Genomic DNA, 19,398 nt, shown 5'->3' with positions numbered 1-19,398 from the left:
CTCAGCAAATCCACTTCCATAATTGAATGTTGCATTCAAGGTAGCGATCAATTTGCTACACCAACTTCCCCTTCTAGTTTAATCTGTTCATATGCAACCCCTGGGACTGTTTGCCCTATGTGCCTCATAACCCATCCCCTGCCACTGCTGACTGGACCAGAGAAAGACACAGGACCCAAGGTAAATCACTGTACCAGTGAATGAAGAGACACAGAGACGTCAGCGTACTAAAGATGCTTACCTGGGAGTCATGGAGAGCAAAGCCTTGGGTACGGAGCTGGGTCTGGATCAGAGAAGAAAGCTGAGCGAGAATGGAGCTAATGCCAGAGAGAAGCAGAGTTCAGGGAGACCACTGGGCCTTTAAGAGACAAAAAGAGTAAGCTGCAATTTTCAACTTCCCAGCTCTAGCCCTGTGAGATCTATCTGTGTTTGTTTAAGAGTTAGGCTTTCTGTGAGTTTCCCTATTTGATCTTTCCAAGAAAAAAACCCCAGGTGTTTTTGAAATAGCTTCAGTGGATTTCTTTTCGCTAACACATAATGCCCTTTGACTTGAACAGACACTGACTCCTCTCTCCTTCAATGAGGAAACTTGTGGAAAATAAGGCTCTCTAGCCCAGGAATTATGATGGTGGTTCTGTATCGTCATTGCCTCTAGTGTCATGAGGCCTCCACTTCTCTACTCTAAAAACACAATCACCCCACAATCTTGACTTCTTTTTAATCCCGAGCACTGACTAGTAGTATTTGACAATGGCCATGAAGAATGGAAATAGCACAGGGAAGGGCGAAACCTTTAGTCTGAGCTCTAATGACTGTGGTTTCAGTTATGGGACAGGACTTGCCAACTCTGCTCTCTGGTTGTTGGAATGCTGCTGTCATTTGGATGCTTCTCAGTTCTGCCCAGAACTAAGGTATTGAGTGGTCCCCAGAATCAATGTAAACAACTGGGTAAATCAATATAAACAATTAAAATATAAACAATTAGAAGGTTAAATAGAAGACCTAGACATGTCAGACAAAGTCATCCCTTCTTGGTGGGTGGGTTGTGGGAAGTTTCTATCCCTTTAAGTACCTGAAAATGCACAGGAAAATAGAAAGGTGATGGGGGCTGCCTGTCTGCCAGGCTGCCCTCAATTTTCTGATCTATGAAGTGGAGGAATTGTAATGGATTCGATGACCCATAAGGGCTCTTCCAGCTTCATGGACAACTAGGAATGGAGTCAGAGTCATCATAGCAAACTCAGCAGTTTAACTGCTCAAAAGATGTTATGCAACCCATCTTCCTGCATATACCAAGGGTACCAAAAAATGTGTACAAGTGGACACTTTGGTCAATGTTGCTCAACCAGTAGTTCACCGTAATCAGAAGTGTCTGGATGTTGATGGTAACCACTTTGAGCACCTCTTATAATTGCAGAAGTCAGGCGTGACTTGTATTCATCTTTTGTTAGTGGAATATATTGAGTATTATAATTTTAATAGTTTTTTTCTTTCTTAAAATGTACATGCATGTTTTTGGCACCCGCTGTTTTTACATGATACCTGCCCAAGGAGGCCAGTAAATAATAGTGCATAAGTGGTTGTTATGGGTTGAATGATGGGGAGCTCAGTTTGTTTCCTAAAAAGAAATTCACTCTGTCATTCCTTGGATGGATTTTTGAGCAAAATGAAATTTCCCCTGTAAGTGCAGTCAAAGGTGGAAACCTGCTAGGAGAGATTAAGATTAAAACCTCCAGGGGTAAGGAGTGTAGAGCAGCATTTTAATTAATGAAGCTACAAGTGTGAAGTTCTTAGTCTACTGCTTTTCATGTAGAAGGCGCTTGGTACAAGCAAGATCTTTCCTTTCTTCTTTAGTTTTCCAAGACTCTTTGCTTCATAAGACCCATATAATGACATGGGTGGGTGGTTTAATTTGCCTCCTTAGGAAACCAGTAAAACTCATTCCTAGTTGAATTAAACTCATTCCTAGTGCCAAGAAGACACAGTGGAAGAGGATAATTTTTTTTTTTTTTTTGGTGGAATAATTCAAGAGCTCTCAGAAGCAGGATTCACTATGGGTAGATGCAGGCTAACTGACCATAGAAATGCAATGCACATACAGATATTTTGAAAACAAGATGGAACATTCAGTAGGTGAAACAGAAGTGCCCAATCCATGCTAGGATGAGGTAATGATGTATCTCAGTTAATTAAGGGGCGCTCTTACAGTAGAATCAACCTCAAATTGTATTTTTAGGAGTCCAGTAGATATTACATCAATAAGATGTTCTAGGGCAAGACAATTAAAAAATACTCCATGAGAACTACGTTTTAGCATAGCATTCCAAAACACATAACTTTTAATTTTCAGAAAATAATCTGAAGTTTTTTGGGGGAGAGGGTGGAGAGAATCCTAGTTTTGGAGCCAACAGGAGAAAATGGAGATACTGAGAAACAAAGAGAGAAAGTTTGCATGGTTTTTACCTGTTTCCCTCCCTGTCAGCAACCAGCTTGATATCCTGCAGCCATCCATGTTTTGCAACAAAATTAAAAAGGAAACTGGCCTCTCAGGGCCTTGAGAACTCAACTTCTCAAGACCTCCGGGTCATGGACTTGATTTTGATGTTTACAAATAGCTGAGGTCCTACTAGTGGTGATGCATGGATGAGAACTCACAAAATCATATCGTGTTTCCCCAAAAATAAGACTTAGCTGGACAATCAGCTCTAATGTGTCTTTTGGAGCAAAAATCAATATAAGAACCAATTTTATTTTACTATAAGACCTGGTATAATATAATATAAAATATAATATAATACAATGTAATGTAATATAATGTAATATAATATAATACCGTGTCTTATATTAATTTTTGCTCTAAAAGATGCATTAGAGCTAATTGTTCGGCTGGGTCTTATTTTCGGGGAAACATGGTACATCAAACCAAAGGCACATAGGTTTTCCATGCATAGAGTTTTACCTCCCTCCAAGTTCCATCCTTTGAATCTTATTTAATGCTTAAAATAACCTTGCAAGGCAGGAATTAGTTTCACCACTTTTAGAGGAAGAAACTGAGGCTCAGAATTTAAGTGATTTTCCCAAGTGATCTGGCAAAGTAGAAACTTAAAATTTCCACAGCCAGATTCAGTTTTCTTTCCCACAACACCTGCTTCTATTGATTAGAACTTCTCCAAGGGCTCTAAGTCTTACACTTACTGTGAGAATCATTATATTAAGGAAACTTAGTTAGTTCTGCACCCAGCTGCTATTTTCATTTTGTGCTACCAGGCGAATAAACAGTTTTACGGTGTTCTATTTCAGTAGCTTTCTAACTTTAAGATACAAAAGGATCACTCAATATCTTCTCAAAATGCAAATTACTGGGTCCCATCTCCAGAAATTTTGAGACAATAGAGCTGGGAAAGGGCCAGGGAATCTGCATTTTTCAAAATGTAAAGTATACTTGACACACAACATTGTGTAAGTTTAAGGAGTACGTGTTGATTTGATATATCCATATATTGCAATATCATTGCCATTATAACATTAGCCAGCAGCTCTATCATGTCACTTAATTATCTTTTTTTTGTGTGTGGTAGGAATAATTAACATCTAGTCTCTTAGCAAGTTTAAATACAATATTAGTATCTATAATCACTATGCTGTACATTAGATCTCCAGGACTTATTCATCTACTCGTGGCAAGTTTGCAACCTTAAACAACATCTCTCTATGTGATCCAGCAATTCAACTTCTGAGTCTACATACAAAGAAAATGAACTCAGGATATCAAAGGGATATCTGCACTCCCATGTTTACTGCAGCACTATTTACAATAGCCAACATATGGAAACAAACTTAATGCCCGTCAATGAATGAATGGATAAAGAAGATATGCAATGGAATATTATTCAACCATGAGAAACAAGGAGATGCTGCCATGTGTGCAATGTGAATGGACCCTGAGGACATTATACTTAGTGAAATAAGTCAGACAGAGAAAGACAAATACTGTATTAAGTCAATTATATGTGGAATCTAAGAAAAGCCCAACTCATAAAAATGGAGTAGAGAGCCAAGATGGCAGAGTAGACAAACACTGTGCTTGCTTCCTTCAGTGAACACATTAAAATTACAACTAAATTATAAAACAGTCAACCTGGAGAACCATCTGAAGTCTGGCTGAACAGAAGTTTTATGACAAGGATATAAGGAACAAGCCACGTTGAGACTGGTAGGAGGGGTGGAGACGCTAAACGGACTGGCCCCAAATCTCCATGTGGTGGTTAAGAACCAGGAGGGATATCTCAGCCGTGGAGGTCTCCCCCAGAGGAGCGAGATACCCCAGCTCCACACCGGCCTCCTCTGCCAAGAGGACAGGTGCCAGGAAGAGGACCCCCACAACATCTGTGCAAAACAGTGGGGATTCCAACCATCCGGGTGGGATAGAAGGCTGCAGGAAATACAGACGTCCTTTTAAAGGGCCCACGCACAGACTTTCTCAAGCGCAGGTACTCACCTTGGGCTCCAGCAAAGGCACAGGAACTCGGTGGCTATCAGAGGCATACAGAGGGCAGACTGTAGTGTGTTGTTTGGAGTGAGAAGGATAGTTGCCAACTTCCCTGTGTGGGGTTCCTCTCCCAGGCTGCAGGCAGGTGGGCGCCATCTTTCCTGTGTTGGGCCCTCCCCCACACGGACAAATCTGAATCTGATTGGCCTGGTGAGCTCTGCTGAGATGCCACCTCAATCAACTTCTTCAACCCCTGAGGCACTTTCTCTACAAGCAGCCAGCCCCACCTGCATTGCATTCTTTCTTGAAAAACTATCAGAGTCCACAGAACCGAGGTGGGCGGCAGCTGGCCTCAGGTGTGCTCTGAGACTTTTGCTGAGTAGCTCCAGGCTCAGCACTGGCACCAAACCAGAGTCCGTATTAATCTGGTGACCACAACTTTTCCCACTCTAGTGACTCCCTGAGACCCTGCCTCACCCAACTTGTGGACAGCATAAAGCTTTATCAGGGGCTGAAACCTAACAGAGCTGGCAGGTGGCAGCTGGCCTCAGGGTGTCCTGGCTTTTTGCAGAGCTACCCCAGGCTTGGTGCTGCTGGCAGCCATCCTCATTTCACAGTATGACCTCTCCCACACACCTCCAGGGTTAGCACAGGCAGCGAACAAACACAGATCACTTTGTAGCTCTTACCAGCTAGTCCCTGGCTTGTCACAGGCAGTGGGCGACCCGGGTCTGCACTGGAGTCCCTGACAAGAGGCCCCAGAACCAACATACTGGGAGGTTTGCTTCAGACCACAGCAGAGCACCATCCAGTTAGCCCCACAAGTGGCACACCAAAAAGGCAGTCTCAACAGGTAACAGAGTCCACTGGGGCAAATCCCACTCAGTGGGGTAAGTCTCAAATACAGCAGCCCATAAGCTGTAGATGTGGCCAAACCTCACAGCCAGTCAGCATGAGGGTCAATCCCACTTACTGACATGCTAACAGCAATCAAAGTTCAACTACAACAGGAAGGCACACACAACCCACAGAAGGGACACTGCTGGAGCACTCAGCCCAGGTGACCAGGGAGACTGTGCCACTAGGTTCCACAGGGCACCTACTACATAGGGCCACCTGGCCAAAACTGTCTAACCACTAAGCTGTACACCTAAAGTTAATATAAAACAATATTGAATGTCAACTGTAATTGATACACTTAAAAAGGGGGGAAAGGGGAAGGGGAATGAGGTACAAAATTTCCAGGTATAAAACAAATAAGTCATGGGGATGTAATGTACAGCATAGGGAATATAATCAATAATATTGTGATAGCATAATACAGTGTCAGATGGTTGCTGGACTTATCATGGTGATCACTTCTTTAGGTATATAAATGTTGAATAATTGTGGTTTACACCTGAAAGTAATATAATATTGTATGTTAGCTATATTTTAATAAAAATATTAAAAATAAAAATAAAAATGGAGAGTTGAATGGTGATTACCAGGGGCTGGGGGAGGGGGGAGACAGGAAAAATGTTTAAGGGAACATGGCTTTTAATCAGCATCCTAGGTGATTCTGTTTCTGGTGGTGAACCACACTTTGAAAACATAGTCTGAATTATTTCTCTACTTAATACTGCAATAACAAATGGAGATCTAGATAATTTGTTTTTCACTTATTTTTGTCTCTGAATTCATAACGCTTTACCTCTCAGTATTGCCAAAAGATTCTTCCTGGAATTATGACTCTGCCATTGAATTTTGCAGCTCTTTTATTACTAGACGTGATGAAAAATTTTCTTCGTCTCAATTGCCCAGAACAATCCTATCATGTATGGTTCAGATTCCACATGTTGTGGAGATACAGACCTATGAAACCTTTTATCGGTTACTATTCTTCTAGCTTGGGCAGCTTTAAGCCTGGTGTAATAAGAAGTGTCCAACATTTTAGAGTTATAAGTTATGGCTTTTAATTACTCTTCCACCAACCTTAGTGGTTCTAGCAGTTCACTTAACTCTTTGAGCTTGAGTTTCTCATCTATGTTGTGAGGATAATGACACCTACCTCACAGGATTGTTAAGGCAATAGAATTAGATAGAGTAGGTTGATTTCACAAACGGCAAACACTATAGAAATGCCTATTGATTTCATTACCATTGACTTTTTTTTTCCAGAAGGTTATGTGGCTGAAACAAAACTGGGTTGCAGAGACTGGTTTCATCCAGTGAACTGGTCATCATTCCTTCAGCCTCATGTCAAATTTCTACCAGCACAGCCCATAAGTGGATGGTTTGAGGACAAATGAGAGCAGAGACACTGGGGAGGCCAGCATGGCATCCATTCCCCAAAGTCTGCTGTGTGGAATCGTCCTGACCCTTAGGTAGAGAGGAGGCAGTGTGTCCCAGATGAAGAGAAGGCACGCTCCAGAGTTTCAGAGTGGGACGTTCTCATCTGTGCATTGAGGTTAGTGTGGATGTATTAACACAAGGAAGATTGTGGGGTGCACAGCACTGTTGGTTACCTCAGGGTCTGCAGCTTTGGGAACAACCCTAGGAAGAAAAGCAGCATTCAGTTCTCATAGGTTGTACCAGCAGCTGTAGCAACAGAGTTGCCTCCCTTGCAAGACGTGTGGGCAGAGGAATGTCACTGAAGAGGCTGAAGGGAAACAAGTGTCAGCATGTGTGAGTCACTACTCAGGCACCTGAGCAATGACTGGGGAGACTTGGGGAGAGATGAGTCCTTCGTTGCTAGAGTTGGGTAGATGGCGTTTCTCCAGGCTCAGTTCTAGATTTCATTTTCTCCTTACTCTAAATTTTCTTTCAAGTAGCTCTCCTCCTACATGCCGATGAAACTACTGCACAATACATACATCTACCTGTCACCCAAGCTCCAAACAGGAATGTGCTTTGCCAGCTCAACAGCTTCTCTGGATGCATTTGGGCATCTTGAGCTCAACATGACCCCAAAAGCATCATCAGTCAACTCTGCAATCTGATTTCCTCTTGTAATTCCTTAGGTCAGTTTATGACGCCATGACCATTCCTCTGTACCAGTCATCTCCCTTCTCATTCTCTCACTATTTTTATTCAATCTATGATGAGGAGCTGCCAATTTTACTCCTAAATATTCATGACTCAGCGTACATTTCTCCATCCCACAGCCCCTGCTGTGGTTACAGCTACCATAGCTTTTCAGCTGAACTGCTCATTAGAGTGCTAGTTGGCTTCCCCACATCCTTTCTCGTCTTCTCTCATCCTATCCTGAATAAGCTCCACGAAGGATCTTTTAAAATGGCAAATCTTACTGTGTCGCTGCCTAGCTTAGACCCTTCCATGCTTCTGTATTGTTCTTAACATGAAGACCACACTCCTTAAAGAGGCTGGTGTCACCCTGCTTCAAGGGGCCACGCTGCTTCTTACTCTTTCTCCTTCTCCGTCTGCTCCAGCCTGAAGACCCTCGTGTTTCATGGGGGTGCCCAGCTCCCTCCCACCTCAGTGGCTTTTCATCTCTGTTTTTGTTGGTGCCAGAGACTCTTCTCTCTCCTCTTCATCTAGTTATCACCTTGGTTGTCATGCCAAACAGAGAATTCCGGTGAGGTATTACAAACAAAACAAACAACCCTTCTCTGTGCTATATTCTCTTAGCACCCTATAATTCCCTGTCATGCTATGTCCCACATTTATCTAAATCTTTCTCTAAAGTGTAATCTCTTTGGGGGAGGGACTGTGTCTTCCATGTTCACTTTTATGTTACCAGTGCCGAGGATGGATGATGTACTACCCAGCAGATACCCAATTAATATGCATTCAAAGATTGAATAAATATGAAATCCTGAGAGGTTCTTTTGAAGTGTGTCACAGAACTCTCATGTTCAGGAAGATTCTACCCAGTGACTTGTCAAACATCCATGTTAACGGCCAGACTGACACAGATGACAGGCATCTAGAATTGTTAACTAAACAGCCACATTTCTTTCTTTCCTCTATAAGTAATTACTGGTTGCTAAATATTCACACATGCATTCAAAAAGCAGCTCATTACATTATGTTAAAGAAATTACTATTTCTAATTGCTTCTAGTAGTTAATTACTTCTAATTATTAGTCTGAGTAATAAATTACTGCTTCTGATTATGTGGTGGGCACAGTTGGAGCATTCAAAAATGCAATTTTCACAGTTGTTTACATCAGAACATGTTTACTGAATTATAGAGCCATAATTACCTCCAAATAACTGGTAGCAAAAAATAATAAACATTTGGTAAATTCAATCAAACTACGCCATTTCTTTGTCAGCATATTAAAGAGAGCTAGCATTAAAATGAAACGACCATGCTTGAATTTTCCAGTTTCTTCAGGGGGTAACAGTATGTTAAAATTGGGATTTGGGGGCTGGCCTGGTGGCTCAGGTGGTTGGAGCGCCGTGCTCTGAATGCCGAGGTCGCTGGTTCGATTCCCACATGGGCCAGTGAGCTGCACCCTCTACAGCTAAGATTGTGAACAATGGCTCTCCCTGCAGCTGGGCTGCCATGAGCAGCCGGAGGTCGGTGTGAACTGCCGTGGGCTGCCTTGGGCTACCAGGAGCAGCTGGTGGCCAGCATGAGTGGCCGGCAGCCATCGAGAGCTGCTGTGAGCTGCCGTGAGCGGCCAACCGACACCTGGTGACTGACTGCCTCAGCTGGGGGAGCGCAAGGCTCATAACACCAGCATGGGCCAGGGAGCTGTGTCCTACACAACTAGACTGAGAAACAACGGCTTGAACCGGAGTGGGGGGTGGAGGAGGAAGAAGGGGGGAAAACAATTGGGATTTTTAAATTTTTTGGTTGAAAAAGAATGAAATTAGAATTTCTTTTGTTATTTAAAACAACATGGAAAGTAATCAGGCCTCTAATAGTGTTAAAAATTGGTTACACAACCAGCATACAACTCAAGGGAAAAAATAAATTATGCCTACTTAAAGGGAAATTGTAAGAAATAGTAAAAACTGCAGAACTATTTTATTGAGTTATAACATCTAAAGTACACAAATCTTAAGTGTAGAACTTTATAGGACTTCCAAACCCCTGGCTTGAATCTGTCACTTCGCTTACCAGTTTGTCAGGTCAATGACAGAAGCAGATAACCTATGGCAAGCTGTGGGCTGACTTTTTAAATCTCCAACTATTTGCTACAACCACCTTTCCTCACTTCTTTTTTTCCATGGGGATCTGTCGCCATCCCTTGTGTGCTGAACAGACTCTTAAGATATCTCCAAGATCTTTATCTTCTGGGGATGCCCTTGTGTAATCGCTTCCCCTTGAGTGTGGGTAGGATCTGTGACTTGCTTCTAACCAACCACATAAGGCTGAGATGATGGGGTATACGTGACTACAATGGATGTGATTATATGGTTAGTTACATAGGTTGTAGGGCCCATCTTGCTGGAGTCTCTGTCTACTTTGCTGGCTTTGAAGAAGCAAGCCTCCATGTTGGGAAACCCCATGTGGCGAAGAGCTAGAAACAGCCTCTAGTTGCTGAGGGTGGTCCCCAGCCACAGACAGCAAGTAACTGAAGTTCTCAGTCCTACAACCACAAGGAACTTAATTGGGCCAACAGCCTACATGAGCTTGAAAATAGATCCTTTCCAGTGAGCCTCAGATAAGATGGCAGCCTGGCAGATCCCTTACTTAGTTGCATCCGTGAGAGACCCTGAAGAGATCCCCCAGCAGAGCTGTGCCTGGACTTCTGACCTATAGAAATTGTGAGATAATAAATGTATGTTGTCTTAAGGGGCTAAATTTGTGGTGATACTGAAATTTAAAAGTGCCTGCGTTCTCTCTTCCTATTGACACTAATAATTAGAGAACCCTAAAAGACTAATCTTTATACCAAAATTATTAAAAGCTGCTAACACTACAGCTCTCAAATGTTCATCTATGGTTCAGTCTGTAGTCCAGTAAATAGTGCAAGAATTTGGGACAGAAGACCCATTAGGTTGAACCATGTGAAATTGCCATTTCAGTAAATGGCATGGGGAATGTCAGAAATTTCACAAATTTCAGTTTTTCTTGAGTCTTCTACAAATAGTAATTTAGCTTTGAGTAAGTCACTTCATTTCATTGTTCCTTCTCTCCTCACCGATCAGATTAGAAATAATAATAACTAAGATGTGTTAACACTTCACCTACTTTGTCTCACTCTGCCTTCACAAATGCCTATGGTAGGCATTAATTGCCCCATTTTCAGATGAGGAAATTGAGGCTTTGAGAGGAAACATAACCTATATGAAGTCACACAGTAGTACAGTTAGGATTCACTTCTGGCTACGTCAACTCTCGAGCTCATTCCTTGGCTTCATTATGCTATAATTCTTCACTTACAACAACACTGTAATGAGGTCAAACAGAATAAAAATTCATAGCCAGACAGATCTGAACTTGAATTCTAGTTTCGACCTTGTATGTCTTTAGAAAAGTTTACCTCTCTGGGTCTCAAGTTGCTTGTCTACAATATGTGGATAATAGTAGCTACCTCACAAATTTATTTTGATTGTCAGTTTTGCAAGCAAAAAACATAGTAAACATTAAAAAATGCTAGCTAGCTTTTAACCAATATTGTGAGGCCAAAGGTGAGTTTACATAAATGAATGTAGTTTTGAACTAGAAAGCATGGAATATTTAATAGCATTTATTGCAAGTGTGTGGTCCTTAAGTGTGTAGAAAGCAAAGAGCTACTTCTTATAAAATGTGTTTGAATCGTTATAATGGCCACCTAACCAAGTAATAGGTTTGAGAGAATTGGCCAAAGACAGACAAAAAAATAGAGCATTTGGCTGTCATCAGAGCAGGTGAACATTATGTAAGCAAAAATAAACATGTTTTTGATCTGGTCAAGCGCTGGACCAGAATGAACATCTTGGGACTTTCTAATGACTGTGAACATCTGTCTACTACTTCTTTTCCTCTCTCAGTTCTTTGTTAGTTGTGCAGGCAAAGCTTCTCAGACAAATAATCTGGAGGGAGAAAGGTTATGAGGAGAAAAGTGACATCATCTGACTTGAGTTTTAATATAAAACTCTGCTTTTTGAGTTGAAAATAGACCACAGGGAGACAAAGTTGGAAACAGGGAACAGAAGGTTATTATAATCGTCTAAGGAAGCGATGGGCTAATTTGACAGAGTAGAGGGTGTGAGAACTGTTCAGATGCACTTTAAAGGTAGAGCCAGCCGGATGTGCTGGTGGAGTGGATGGAGGCAGGAAGGAAAAGAGGGAGGGAGAAAAGTGGAGAGAGATAGAAAGAGAAAGTGAGAGAGCAAGACACACACACACACACACACACACACACACATAATAATTTTAGTCTGAGCCATTTGGGGGACAAAGTTTCTATTTACCGAAATGGGGAAATCTGCTGGAAAGCTGAGTCAAAGAGGAAGATAAGAGTTCAAATTTGTGCTTGTTAAGTTCTAGATGCTTCATGTAGAGATGTTGAACAGGCAATAGAAAAGTTGTGTAAGGACCTCAGCGGAGGGTCTGGGGTGTACATTTGGAAGTTGTCATATACGGACAAGATAAGATGGTGTTTGAAGTCAGGAGACTCGATAAGATCTCTGAGGGAAGGTCAAGGTTTCCTCCTTGTCAAAGCCTGCAGGTGCCCCCCACGTGGCAAGTAGCAGAGGACGTCATGTTCCTCTTACCTGCGGGTACCCACCAGCAAGTTTACAATCTTGCAAGTTGAGACTCAAGCAAATGAGGCTCAAAGAAGGACGGGAGAGCCCTTTCCTACTTGGTTTTAGGACTACGTTCTTAGTTCCACTTTCTTTTCCTCAGGTGACTGACATCCCTACACCCCACCCAATTCTAGGGGTGACTCTGCTATTTCCTCAAGACTGCAACTTGTTTGGCCTAAACTAAAGGTCAGAAACTGTGGTCTTTGGGCTACATCTGGCTCACTGCTTGCTTTCATACAGTTTTCTTGGAACACTGTCACATCCATTCATTTCTGACCACTTTTACGCTGTAACAGTAGAGTTGAGTGCTTGCAACAGCGACCATCTGGCCCACAGAACCTAAAATATTTACTATCCAGCCCTTTACAGAAAAAGTTTGTCGACCTCTGCCCTAAACATAACTATTAGGTTGGTGCAAAAGTAATTGTGGTTTTTGCAATTATTTTTAACCTTTCAAACCACAATTACTTTTGCACCAATCTAATGGTACATCTGAATGTAAGCTGTTTGCCTGAAAATATTTCTGTGAGATGTACATGTATACATATACAGACAGAAGCAAAAATGGTTGTTTGATATCATAGTCAAACCCCAAACTCAAAGGGAACAGAAGACAGAAAGCACAAGGAGACGGATTCACTGAGTTCAAAGTAATTTTGAGTGGAAAAAAGTGTCAGCATCACTTTCCGGGAATGAGACTTACGGGTTGGTGCCTCTTTTGAAAATATGGGCTCTGACTTAATGCATATGCCTATGTTCCTACAAAAATCCATGTCCTCTACAGAGTTTGTTGACATTATCAAACATACCACTTCGAAATACCTGTGTTAGAGAGATGGTTTGCTTGTGCTAGGTTGCTGCATATTGGAATTGTTATGAAATCTTAAAAAGTAGAATTGAAAATGTTTTTATTAGTGACACAATGATATATTGGTGTCAGTATGCATGGGTACATGTATGTGTGTGTGTGTTTGTGTGCAGAGTACAGAGAAAAACTGGGAACAGTTGGGTTAAGGCAAAACCCAGCTGGCTCAACTATTTTGGGATCTGGAGACATCTAATACATCCAGACTTTGGAAAACACTATATGACAATTTGTTGGAACATGAACAAAAAAGAAAAGTCACAGTGGGGTGTCAAGTTCAGAATATAGACTTACCATCATCATAGGTGACTTCAACGTTGATGACCCCTTCTACAAATGTGGCCTGGGGGTCATCTTGAGTCCTCTGTCGTTGTGCACAAACGCACACCTTGTCATCACTTGGAAATGCTTGCTATGTGCATTATGAATAGGAGTCAGTCCCAGCTGTGCAAACATGGGAGCTGCTTCCTTGGGGCCAGGGAGCTCCCTGGTTTGTTCCCAAGCAGAGGATGGGCAGGCAGTTCTTCATCAGAGAGGCTATAGCTGTCACTCGACCATTGCCTGGCATGTCATTGGTGCTATGAAGTATTCACTGAATGATAAAATAAGGAGAGCTAGATTCGACAACTTTCTAAGTCTGTTCAAACCAGTCCTCTCATTCTAAACCCAGTGAACTCTTTTACAGCATTTAAAATGTGACAAAGACCATGGAGATGTTCGCCAACTTCATTTTCTTTTCTGGGCACAAGAGGCATTTTTCAGCCTCTCCTGCACCCCAGGAGACATTTCTTGTTCTTTCTTTTTCCATGGCTCCCAGAAGGCCAGTGTTAAAGATTTTGGTGTCATATGATGGAAGGAGCCTGGATCCCTGAGTTACTTCTTGGAGAAGAGCAGCCCAGCAGGGTTGCCCACTTGCTTTGGACTTTGATGTGGGTAGAAAATGAAACTTTTATTTTGTTAAAGACACTCAGATTGAGGGTTGTTTGTTGCAGCAATTAGTATTACTTTTCTATGTTGATGCATTTCTACTACATGTCTAAATTAGTTAAAAATGACTAAATGTAGGAAAAGGAACACCTAAAGTTGAAAAATGATTTACTATAGAGCAGTGAAAATGAATGAACTACAGCCACATGCAGACACACAGAAACAAAATGTTGGTCAAAATCATATTCACGTAATGTAAATCACACATGAATACATACCATATGACACCATTTATATAAAGCTCAAATACAAGCAAAACTAAGCAATGTGTTGTTTAGTAACACAAACGTGTGAAAATTGAAAATCAAAGCAAAATGCAGGATAGCGTTAAGCTTGCAGGATACGGTAGAGTAAACAGAGGAATGCTAATAGGGAGAGCAACATAGGAATTAAAAATTCTTGGCAATGTTCTATTTCTTAAACCTGGTTGAAAGTACACTGGTGTTTATTTAATTATTCTTTACAATCTAAATATTTGTTATATGGATTATTTTGCATATATGAAAATATGATGCTGTCATCACATGTACTTCTAATTTATCAATTCTATCACATGTATCCTGGATATTCAATTATACATAGTTATATATCACAATATTTAATAATGGTTGGCACAAATACACTCGATTTTGGGCTGCGTATTACTGCACACACTGCAAATTTGCAGACACTAATGCAGAAGAGTGTATGTATCTGTATTTGAATCTGGGCGATTGAATGCATTTTCAAATGTTATTTTGACCAAATGCATGTGTTTTCTTAACTGCTCACAATGGAACCCAAACCTTCAATAAGATGCCACTTTGTTGTATGACATAGATTGTACTAGGGAAGTGTTTCCCAAACTGGGTTCCCCAGCCCCCTACAGGTTCATAAGCTAGTTTTTGAATTTCGATATCTTAGGAGTGATTGTTCATTTGCTTGCAGGAAGGTCACCTAAGCCAACAGGTTGGTTATTGTATCTATTTTAGCCTGAAATTAAACACCTCAGGCTAGTTACAGTGCTTACATATTTCATGCTGATTAGAAGTACTGGTTAGCAATTTATCTGTCTTTGATTAATTAAACATGGGAAAAACCAATTTGTTACTAGTCTCAGCTTGGAAGATGAAATTTATCAAAGCACAGGGCCCATGGGAAGAAATTAATAAAAGGAATCCCTGCTGGTGTAAAGGTTTAGAGTCAGTGTCCTATATTAATTCAAGTTTATTTTGTGCTCCCTCATTTATTAACTCATTCATTTATTCAACCAGTATTTTCTTAGAACTTAGGGAGTTCTAAGCACAGGGGGTAGACTGGTGAACTAACCCAGTATTTTGGTGTAGACCGAATGCTTGTGTCTGTCTCCCCTGCAAATTCATATGATGAAGCCCTACCCCCGTGTGTGGCTATATTTGGAGATGGGGACCCCTGTGGAAGTAATTAAGGTTAAATGAAGTCATAACGATGGGCCCTGATCTGACAGGACTAGTGTCCTTACCAGAAAAGACACCAGGGCTCTCTCTCTCTTTTCCCACGCACACAACGAGGAAAGGCCATGTGAGGACAGAACGAGAAGCATTTATCTGTCAGCCAGAAGGACAGCTCTTACTAGAAACCAAACTGGCTGGAACCTTGATCTTAGACTTCCAGCCTCCAGAACCTGAAAACATAAACTTCTGTTGTTGAAGTCACCCAGTCTCTGGTATTTTGTTATGGTAGCCCAAGCAGACGAATACAACTGCTCTTATAGAAATAATCGTATCGTGGTGGGTGTTAGCAGAAGTAGTTAGCTTTGTTGACAGAGGGAAGGGAGCTAACATGCGTGTCGGGAGGCGTAGAACATAATGGTCCAAAACACTGTTTATGGGGTCTGACAGGTCTGGATCTAATTCCCTTCTTGGTCATTTAATACCTTGAGAACTTTGGGCAAGGGACTTAATTTCTTGAAGCCTCAGTTTCCCCTTACGTAAAATGGGAGAGCAGTGTCTGTCTTATAGTGTTATTGTGAGCAGTAGATGGGCTTGTAAAATACTCGCTCCAGCCCCTGAATGTAGGAAAGCCTCTATGTAGTATTAGCAACCTCATACATCAGTTCACACATCTCATTTAATCCTCACAACAAACCTATCAGGTGGGCATTTGCTATTTTTTAAGTTTGGAAACAAGAGCGGAGCTGCTGGAACTTGGACTCAGATCTGCCCACACCAAAGCCTGCGCTGTCTCCCCCATGCCATGGCTCCTCTGTGCATCCAAATTGAGAAAGCCCAAGGGGGAAACATACATCTTTCATGCTGAAAGCTCTGATATCGTCCTTTTCTTCCAGATCAATGATTGTCAACCATGCATGGGTAGGGGTGATGAAGTTACCCTGGGGAGATGTATTATAGTTCCTGGGAGATGGGGATAGCCAAGTTTGAGAAAGCAGGTTTTCTTTGATGTGATTCTATGACAAAAAATATTTTTTTTTTGAAATATCTTAGCATTGGCTTTTTCACTTTGCAATTTCATTTGAAATGTTGGGTTAAAAAGAAAGGTTTATGTCTATACAAAGAGGGTACGGTTTAAAAAATAGATTGAGACTCTGCTCTTCTGGGGTCTCTGCAGGGGCAGGTCCATATTTTGCCCCTGTTTCCAGCTGCTAGGCCTAGCCCGGGGTTCTCAGAGGAAGCTTCTGTGAAACCGAAGTGCATCTCAAAAAAATTATGGCTTTAGAAAAGCTGACAGGCCCTGCATGCTAACCAAGATGTCTGCTGGACTCGCCTGTGTGTGGCATTGGGTAGGGGTAGCTACCTATAATATTCTAGTTCGCCTGCTCCCAAGTGAGCAATAGACAGCTACCTTTCTGCTAATTATCATAACCAATTAGTTGAATTCTGAGTGAAAAATCTTCAGGGCAAAAATCATTGTTCCCAGGGTTCACAATGAGTTATTGAATTATAGTACATGGGATGGTCTTTTCACGACTTACAGCCAAGAGACTGGGTACATTCCTGGCAACAGGTCTTCCCTCTCAGAGTCAGCTCCCTGAGAGGGACTGAGGGGAGTAGGCAGGAAGCAAGCGGGTGTGCAGGGAATGAGGCTTCTGCTTCGGTTAAAAAGAAAATGGCAGGAGCAACACTGCTTCTGCTCTGGAGACTCCAGGAACCCATGGCACCCTTGATTTGTTGCCTTGTAGATGGGTACAGAAGGTGCAAATGTCTCAGAGGCTAATTAGGGCAGTGCAGGTACTGTTTGCAAGGGTGCAGTGGTGCCTCTGAGAACTATAGACCAGAACTAGAAATTAAATCTCGTAAGACTTGAAAGTGTCAATGTGTCCATTTTTCAGATGAGGAAGCTGAGGTCCGGAGAGGGAAAATGATGTGTCCAAAGTCACAACAGCTAGTTTGGCTCAGGATCTTGAATCCAGACTCTGGAAGCCTACCCCAGGGCTATTTCTTCTTTGTCATCAATTCTTCTGTTTCCAGGAAATCTGTGTCAGAGCCCCCAGAAAACTACCTGTGTCACAACTATTGTTCTGTCGTTCTGTACCAGTCAGTAGCCAGGCAGGAAAACAGGTCCATGCCAGGTAGTCAACTGTGGGATCTAGTCAAATAGGTGTGTGGAGAGTGGAAAACAGGAAGGTGAGACAACTTGAAGATGAACACTTGTAGGAAATCGCCATTAGCCGTAGGGCTGAGGCTATGGGAGGAAAGAGTATGGCCAGGACTCTAGAGCTGGTGTCTCTTGGCAGGAGGTGGCATTTTGGAGGACAGACCAGTGAGCACTGGAGCCAATGGCAGGGTGCATTGCCTGAGGGGTGCTGGACTACAGAGGAATTGCAGTCATGCTGGAGTCACCTCTCAAAGTGGAGAGGAACAGGACTATTCAGATGTCTCTCCTTTTGTAACCTTCAGATGTCTTGCCAATGCTTTCCACTGGATGGAACTCCTGAGAAGCTAGTGGGCAGGGGATGCCAGGAAGTATAGTTTGCAGGGATGAAAGCAGAGTAAGGAAAGGGAAAGAGTGGAGCTGAGAACAGAGGTTAAATGAGCCTCCAACCATCCACTTGCCCTTATCTTGAAGGTTCTTTAAAGAGTTAACTTTCAGATGGCTGGGTGACTGGGACATTTGTGAATATTAGAGGGATAGCCCTAGAATCCTTACTCATGGAGTTGTGGGGCTGGAATACTAATCGCAGTAATTTGCACGCACGTGGTGTGGCACAGAGGAGAAAGGCAAGTTAGAATTAGCACAACTTTCGTATCAAACAGATCTGGATTCAAGTTTATGCCTTTTCCACTCACCAAGGGGGCAATGACGGGAAGATAAGTCAACCATTGTGCTCTCTGGTTTACTTATCTTTAAAACACAGGCAATAAAACCTTTCCTGCAGAGCTTCTGTGATATGACTCTGCCCTCTCCAGATACTTGTTTTAGGAATATTCCATGGCCTATTTTTCATCACTCTAGAACTCATATCCCCTAATGCCATCTTTCAGGTGTTTAGTGTAAAGTTGTAGAAATAAGTGGAGTCAATAGAGATAACTCACAACGGAAGTGAACTCTGTCAATTACTCACAACAACAACAGAATCCCACCGTATCAGGTATGTGCATATCTTCATGAGATCTCTCTGGGTTCAAAATGCCATCCTCATTGTTGTTACTACTGAGCTCGTGCGTGGCTGTATTCAGCAGCATTTCCACAATTTCCCCATCCCTCCGGGAGTGTGCAATAGTGCCAGTATTCAGAACTTCTACGTCAGCCTCTTGTGAGTTCTTGACATGTTCAGCTGATGAAGTGTCAGTGTCATCCATGAAATTTGGCATGATCCGATTCTTGTGACTGATTAAACCTTCGACGTCTTCACCTGCACGTTCATTTTCAACCACTCCGATGTCCAAAGACTGTGTCAAGCATTTGTCATTGCTGATGTTTCAACAGTATCCTAAGCATTAGCTACTATAGAAACGGCAACCTCAACTCTTTTAATGTCTTGGATTCCTGGGTCTTTGTTAACCGCAGGATTCAGCTAAAGGAAAACATAAGATGGAGGGGAATTTATGCTTGCCCTCCTTGGAGTATAAAATGTTTTTGACCAACAAGGCTGTTTCACAGGTGTAACACTGAGAGGAAAAATTAAAGGGCAAAAACATTATTTTCCCCAAGAAGTTTAGGAGGGGGATGGGTGGAATAAAGTCCAGGGACAATAAAATTCTACCTTTTTTTCCCAGTCCAGGTTGACTAGCATGACCTCCAGCCATAGATGCAAAGTATGTATTAAATCAATTAGAAGGTACTTATCAGCTCACCCACATTTTCCTGTTTGCACAGTAATGACAGACAACTTTGTACATCGTTTAAATATATTGGAAGTTGTCCTTTTCCAATCGCTGTCTACTTA

The 19,398-nt window shown here is 42.0% G+C and overlaps 1 long non-coding RNA gene across 28 annotated transcripts in view; it reads right to left on the bottom strand.

Annotated features, from left to right (window-relative positions):
• LOC109443351 (protein LRATD2) overlaps window positions 1–19,398 on the bottom strand; it is a 530,125-nt gene that overhangs the window by 77,529 nt on the left and 433,198 nt on the right. For 27 of the 28 annotated variants that reach the window (XR_012490862.1, XR_012490863.1, XR_012490844.1 and 24 more), the window contains one exon: window positions 242–358. The exons of the other annotated variant lie outside the window; for it this stretch is intronic. This is a non-coding gene — a long non-coding RNA (protein LRATD2). The remainder of the gene's footprint in view (window positions 1–241; window positions 359–19,398) is intronic. 28 annotated transcript variants of the gene reach the window in all.

The sequence above is a fragment of the Rhinolophus sinicus genome, linkage group LG12 (assembly GCF_036562045.2).
Source record: "Rhinolophus sinicus isolate RSC01 linkage group LG12, ASM3656204v1, whole genome shotgun sequence".
Lineage (NCBI taxonomy): Eukaryota > Metazoa > Chordata > Mammalia > Chiroptera > Rhinolophidae > Rhinolophus > Rhinolophus sinicus.
Note: the sequence above shows the minus strand (reverse complement) of the source record. Positions and strands in the feature narration are given on the sequence as shown.